Source organism: Myripristis murdjan, chromosome 5, assembly GCF_902150065.1.
Source record: "Myripristis murdjan chromosome 5, fMyrMur1.1, whole genome shotgun sequence".
NCBI classification, from domain to species: domain Eukaryota; kingdom Metazoa; phylum Chordata; class Actinopteri; order Holocentriformes; family Holocentridae; genus Myripristis; species Myripristis murdjan.
Genome location: NC_043984.1, coordinates 6,003,049 through 6,008,811, shown reverse-complemented (window position 1 = coordinate 6,008,811; position 5,763 = coordinate 6,003,049). Strand labels below are relative to the sequence as shown.

The 5,763-nt window shown below is 39.7% G+C and overlaps 1 long non-coding RNA gene across 1 annotated transcript; it reads left to right on the top strand.

The window, feature by feature from the left end:
* The first annotated feature begins 2,806 nt into the window (after positions 1-2,806).
* Positions 2,807-3,663, top strand: LOC115359726 (uncharacterized). The gene is made up of 2 exons (XR_003928275.1): positions 2,807-2,918; positions 3,485-3,663. It is a non-coding gene; the product is annotated as an uncharacterized LOC115359726 (long non-coding RNA).
* Positions 3,664-5,763: the final 2,100 nt, after the last annotated feature.

Here is a 5,763-nt window from a genome sequence, read left to right as displayed (position 1 = left end):
TTTTTTTTTTTTTTTTTGGTTTTTAGTTTTGCTGAACTAGCAACTATTAGAATTTTAGGCATCACGTAATGGAATTAATTTCACCCATAGGCTAGTTTGTGTTTGCAACACAACAAGTGCAAGTTCACATTGGCCTGTTAGTCTGTGGATTTGGTAAACAATACATCCTGACTGTGGAATTTTTAATTTTTTTTGCTATACGTGGGTCTATGGTAACCTAAATAACTTCCTATACACTGACATGACATTTTGTAAGCTATATGTGATATAGCTTTATGAGTAATTTCTAGTGTGTTTTTCTTAGTTAATAGGATGTTAACAAATGATAGGCCTGATGTGGTGGGGGTGGGGGGTGCGGGACGGTTCGCCCAGGGCGCAAAACTAGCCAGGACCGCCTCTGGTTAGAGTCTCATATTAAAGACATTACTCATGTGGCATGTATTTCTGCCAAAGATTCAATCAATGTTGACAACAGCAAAACTCTCATTCACTCATCTGTAGACTAATACATCGTATTGTTCTCTGGTCTGCCCTACGACTACAACTCTCCAACTCATACAAAATACAGCTGCCAGAGTCCTGACTAATACCAGAAACTCTGATCATATCACTCCTATTATGTCCTCTCTTCACTGGCTCCTGATACAAGCTCGATCTGATTTTAGAGTTTTACTGCTTACAGAGAAAATAATACATGGGCTTGCACCATTTTATTTATTTAATCTGACTTTCTGTAAGTATCAATCATCAGATCACCTTCTCTTGCAAGATGCTGAGCTCTTGACATTAGTGTTAACAAGTGATCAGCAGGATGCTGGGCCATTTCCTAACGTGCTCCCTAATCAGTTATCACTCACAATCAGGAAGGCAACATCTGTTGACAATTTTAAATCACTTCTTAAAACTCACCTGCTTGCACTTCATTATAATATATTTTTGCTCTCTATTATTCTTATGTTGTATTTATTTTATTTATTTTATTTAATTTAATTTTTTTAACAGACTACTAAGTCTGTTTGTCAAAACATTTTAATAATTTAATTTCAAATACATGTATTTGCAAGTTCATATCAGGAACTTTGTCCTTAAATAGAACAGATACAATAAACCTGAAAAAGAAATGGTATCTAGCATGCTTGTCGAACTGGGAGCATCCTGGCAAATAATGTAATAAAATCAAATATTAGCAAACTAATACATTAGTGACCTCTACAACCATTATTGCCAACAGTTTAACAATAATTGCTTAAGGCTGAACAGAAATGCCTCTTCGAGTCGGTCAAGACATTTTAAACTGCATTTAAGCATGCATGTGTGCAAAGAATGCAGGCCACACACACAAGATATATTATGTTTGAAATCATCACTAAAATATGCTAGTACAAAGCAGTGGATTTAAAGTTTGTCACACACACACACACAGACACACATACACACAGAGATGATTCATATATTTAATCAGTGAAGCATCTCTGGCATCCATATCTGTCGTCAGGTTTTGTTTGGGGACATTGGCACAGGGAAATATTCATGGCGAGGAATGTGTTTAAAATGGTGCCACTTTAATTTAAACCTTAGGTGTGTTTGATTTTTACTTAAAAGTTGCTTGATTTGGCTGTTGGTGTACATTTGTGTGTGTGTGTGTGTGTGTGTGTGTGTGTGTGTGTGTGTGTGTGTGTGTGTGTGTGAATGAGAGAGAGTCTGTATCCAGTGAGATTTGCCTCAGTGATTGGCAATTGTCAGGTAACCACAGACAAAAAAAAAAAAAGTTCTTTCACTTCAGGGTTGACTCTGACTGTAATGTGTAACTTAATATTCATGTAAACTTTATTTTCATGTCGCCTCATGTCGCCTCATTTGCTTCTCTATTTAAATTTACATCAAACTGAGTGGGGACTTCAGGGAGCTCGATGCACAAATATGGAGAGGAATCTGATGCGTGGATTTGTTAGATGTCAGTGCTCTGAGAAAAACAAACAACTACAGCCAAAAAAAAAAAAAATCTGTAATACCAGTTATGTTTTTCACAAAGTATATGGTGTCAGTGCAGCCCTAAGATTTGAAGCCTTAAAAATAGATATACAGGAAAACAAACAGGGTAGACAGATGTGGAGGCTGACACGCAGGCTGGTAAACAGACAAATAGTCACAGAGTCAGAACAGCGAGACATACTGTATGCACTCGAGCAGACAAAGTGAGACAGACATGACATACAGGCGGTTAGATAGGGATAGCAATACAAACGCAGGATCGTCAGAGACACTCACACAATGGGTAGAAAACAATGACAACCGCTTTCTGCAACAGTGAGAGAGACAGACAGTGAAACGAAGACATGCAGACTTTGGATAGAAATGGTTCACACAGTCAGGCAGAGATGTAAATTGGACAGTTAGACTTAGACATACAGAAAGACAGACTCCCACAAGCTCAGTTAAACGGATATTTGTTTCCGTTGATGTCTTGAGGAAATCAGTTTAATCACCCAGCTGACTCACTTTCCATCCCTTAAGTACCTCATATTACGTTGGTGCCTAGCAACTCTTTGACTAACTACACTACTTTACATGTGATCAAAACAACCTGAAGGAGAAGACTTATTAAAAAATACCAGATAATCTTATGTCATTCCGTCACAGGTGTGTGTGTGTGTGTGTGTGTGTGTGTGTGTGTGTGTGTGTGTGGCACGTGAGAATGTGCCCACTGATTAGCCACCTAGATTAATGGGGAACACCTGTCCACTTGGAGCGGGTGAAAGGTGATTGGTGCGCTACCTGGGCCGGGTGGGTTCTTCCTGGGATTTGTTCTCTTTTTAGGCAGCAGTGGAGAGCTGCATGAGGAGCCAGTTGGCAAGCAGCAGGTTGGGTCTTTGGGGAACGCCCAGAGATACGGGTGTGACGGGGCCAAGCGACCCAAGGTGAGTAGAGCATGGCAGGAGAGCTGCACCACAGCTTGCACTGCAGAGAGAGATGGGGTGGCGGCGCAACAACACCCGAAAATGTAGGCTCAGCAGTGGACCGCCGAGAGGTGCACGCAACGAGGAGAGAGATGGGAGAGGAAGTGCTGTGGGATTTGCTGAGGGGTGAAGCATTCTGTGCCTCTCCTCCCAGCTAAGTCATTCTCCTAATTCACTTGGTTTAGGAGATAACTCCTCAGTATTCCACAATACAGCTCCAAGGGACTAATTACAAGCAGTTGCTTAAATTCAACATATGCTAAGGTCACACAGTATTTTTTTTTTATTTTTTTTTTTGTTGGCTTTAGTTTTGATTTTGTTGGGGCCAAGTTATTTTTTGGTTTCCTAATTTAGAGTGTTATTTGTTTTTCATTCATTTAACTTACATGAACTATTGCATTTGAAGTAGAATATTTTAGTTGGGTTGGTCGGCTGTTTATTTGTGGGACAAGTGAAGGGGCAATGGAACCACTCCCAGTTAGGAAGACTATATAATTCTGCCCTTAACTCAGCCTCTCTGCCTGTAGGCCCCCTGCCACCCGCTAACTTCTCTACATGGCCTGGCCCAGCCAGCTATGAAGGAGGAAGAGAGGACCCTAACACTCCCTTGACCCACTGATGGACGGTGACTTTAAGAGATTCTAGGCATAGACTGATTCCAATCTTTAAATTCATTTAAAATAAAGTTTATGTTTGTAAAGACTGAAATCTGTGTGCTGTCTGGACAGAGTGCTCCGCTGTAAGACAAGAAGGAAAAGCAAAAGAAACAAACAAACAAACTAAAGGGTTCAACCAGTTCCATTTCCTTTCAGAAAAGGTGCTTGCTCAGCTACATACACGGAGGGCCAGCAAGGTTTCCTACGTCTTCTGTGCATCTTTTCAGGTGCATTCTGCTCTTGTCAAATGGGTGCAACAGCCTGGAAATACCGCTTGCCTGTCATCTGAAGCACACATGCCGTGTCACTGCGCAGTGCATTTTTCTCCTTCATGCATATGCATTTAAGGCAAGATTGTGCAAATTAGCCCCTTATCATTCCAACGGCCCGTCAACATACTGTCTTTTAGAAGCTGTTGTGCGCTCTGTTTTAAAGTGTGAAGTAGAGTGAAGATACCTAGACAACCCGAGAAACTCATGCTCTATTGTCGGCAAGGAGACTAAATATTACTCCAAAGTTAGACTAAATTTTGGTGAGGGGAAAAACTGGCATGGACATCTTAATAGGTCCATCTTCAGGTTCCCAGTTTTCATAGAAGTGGTTCCAATGACACTTCTTTCTATCTAATACCACTTCTATTTGGCTTTGACTGTTAATGTTCTATCTACCCCTGAAATGGTCTGAAAAAAGGGAGGAAGTTTAGTCCACTGGACTAAACCTCACATAATTTGCACATGATTGAGCACTGACATTTTATTGATTAATGATTTAGTTCTAGCATCACTGATTTTGGCTTACCTTTTGGAATTAGGTGATGGCTCAACGTGCATTCAACTGTGCACATTTTAAGCATTGATACCAAACATGGTTTAATCAAACTGTGGAACAATTATTCCTTTTTTAAATTAATTTGATTTTTATTTTTTAAAATTTGGACAAGTGAGAACAATGCCTTTTGAACAGACTGTGCAACCAAAAATTTATCCAAGACGCCTGAAAATGGGGTCTTCAGAAAACCAAAATTCATACATTTATATATGCAATTTGTTCATTGTCATCTGACAGTTACTCAGGTTTCAAAAGCCTAGCATTATACAATGACCTGAGGAAAAACTGCATTTTTATATTCAGCAATTTCTCCATATGTTCTTAACTGGCATGAACACTAGAGAAGGTCAGTTATTAAGAGTGCCAATAAATCCATTATGCTTGGAGAGAGTTACAAGGACTATCAATAGCAATATCTTTACTACCATGTTTGACAGGCTGCCAGACCTTTCCAACAGATGATATACTTGAGAGTCCACATATGTCACATTTACAAGCCCTGGATCAATTGCAGGCGTAATTGGGCAGCGTGCACCTAAGCAAACCAGAATTACTCCTGCAACAACACAGCACCAGTAGGGCCAAACTAACCTGCCTTAAAACAGTCTAAACCCAGCTCACGTTCCCTATCAGCGGGTGAACAATCCAACGCTTGGTGCGTGCTTCACAATGATTGGAAAAGTCAACATAAAAGGATCAAACAGTGACGTTATTATGAACGCTTGGCTGCCAAAAGCAAGCCATCCCTGTGGTAACTTCTCTGACAACTGCTTAACCCTATAAAGCCTGAACTATGAAAGAATTATGAATTCCATGAATTCCAATTTTTTGAAACTGAACCCTTTATTTAGTCCTATAACAAAATGTAAAAAAAAACAAAGATTTTTCAAAAAATGTTATCACAGATGATTTTTCTGTTGTATCATATATGACAGTACTTGAAGTGCCAATGGTATGGTCCAGGGTGAACAGGGGAAGTGTCCAAAGGTATACAACAGTATTTTGGTCAAGTATTGATTAAACTGAAAACGGAATGTGTTATTTGATAACGTGTATCATATATGATACAAATGGCTTTATAGGGTTAAAACTCAAAAAATCCTAAGGATCGCTATCAGTTTAAAAACAACAAATCTTAGATGTCAATGAAGTTTCTAAAACTTATGTTGAAGGGCAAAGGCCCTATCTCATCTTGTAAGACAATTTCCTTTTCAAGACCATATAGGTGTGACGAGCTCCTTTCTCCCATTTGTCTCAGTTCTCACGTCTCTCCCTCCCAATCCCCTTTGCTCCACTTTTCACTCTCCCCTCTTTTACTCTGA